The 1554-nt window shown below is 40.5% G+C and overlaps 1 non-coding gene across 1 annotated transcript; it reads right to left on the minus strand.

Moving 5' to 3' along the window:
• Positions 1 to 665: 665 nt before the first annotated feature.
• On the minus strand, positions 666 to 769 carry LOC130943160 (small nucleolar RNA R71). Its single transcript, XR_009071691.1, has one exon. It is a non-coding gene; the product is annotated as a small nucleolar RNA R71 (small nucleolar RNA).
• Between the last annotated feature and the right edge of the window lie 785 nt (positions 770 to 1554).

A 1554-nucleotide genomic window follows, 5' to 3' on the forward strand; every position in this document is an offset into this window, starting at 1 on the left:
TTGCCATGGAAAGGATTAAGAAGGATTGAGTAGAAGGAATAGGAGAGCAGGCGTCCGTGAGCTCTACAGCACCTCCATTCCGCTTATCTGAAATTCCTACCAATGAATCTGCATAAGTATTTCTATCCTTTTTATTATGTATTTTCTTTTTATTTTATATTTTCGAAACCCATAAATCAATATTTAATCCGCCTGACTGAGATTTACAAGGTGACCATAGCTTGTTTCATACCAACAATCTCTGTGGATTCGACCCTTACTCACGTAAGGTATTACTTGGACGACCCAGTACACTTGCTGGTTAGTTGAACGGAGTTGTGACTTCAAATAAGGACAATTATTGAATAAATCCAATTACAATGAATCAAATCAAAGAACAGTGATCACAATTTCGTCCACCAGTTTCTCTACTGCAACAGAATTGCAAGTTCCATGGACTTCCAATGGAAGATCCACATCAGTTTTTAGCTGAGTTCTTGCAAATCTGTGACACAGTCAAGAATAATGGGGTTGACCCTGAGGTCTACAGACTGATGCTGTTCCCTTTTGCTGTAAGAGACAGAGCTAGAATATGGTTGGACTCTCAACCTAAAGATAGCCTGGACTCTTGGGAAAAGCTAGTCAATGCCTTCTTGGCAAAGTTCTTTCCACCTCAAAAATGGAGTAAGCTTAGAGTGGAAGTCCAAACCTTCAGACAGAAGGATGGAGAATCCCTCTATGAAGCTTGGGAAAGATACAAACAATTGATCAGAAAATGTCCATCTGACATGCTTTCTGAATGGAGCATCATAGGTATTTTCTATGATGGTCTCTCTGAACTATCCAAGATGTCTTTGGATAGCTCCGCTGGAGGATCTCTTCATCTGAAGAAGACGCCTACAGAAGCTCAAGAGCTCATTGAAATGGTTGCAAATAACCAATTCATGTACACTTCTGAAAGAAATCATGTGAACAATGGGACAAGTCAGAAGAAAAGAGTTCTAGAGATTGATACTCTGAATGCCATTTTGGCTCAGAACAAGATATTGACTCAACAAGTCAATTTGATTTCTCAAGGTCTGTCTGGAATGCAAAATGCACCTGGCAGTACTAAGGATGCTTCATCTGAGGAAGAAGCTTATGATCCTGAGAACCCTTCAATTGAAGAGGTGAACTACCTAGGAGAACCCTATGGAAACACCTATAATTCTTCATGGAGAAATCACCCAAATCTCTCATGGAAGAATCAAGAGAAACCTCAACAAGGTTTCAACAACAATAATGGTGGAAGAAACAGGTTTAGCAATAGCAAGCCTTTTCCATCATCTTCTCAGCAACAGACAGAGAATCCTAAGCAGAACCTCTCTGACTTAGCAACCATGGTCTCTGATCTAATCAAAACCACTCAAAGTTTCATGAATGAAACAAGGTCCTCCATTAGAAATTTGGAGGCACAAGTGGGGCAGCTGAGCAAGAAAGTTACTGAACTCCCTCCAAGTACTCTCCCAAGCAACACAGAAGAAAATCCAAAAGGAGAGTGCAAAGCCATAACCATGGCCGAATTTGGAGAGGAAG

This window comes from Arachis stenosperma, chromosome 7 (assembly GCF_014773155.1).
Source record: "Arachis stenosperma cultivar V10309 chromosome 7, arast.V10309.gnm1.PFL2, whole genome shotgun sequence".
NCBI lineage: Eukaryota > Viridiplantae > Streptophyta > Magnoliopsida > Fabales > Fabaceae > Arachis > Arachis stenosperma.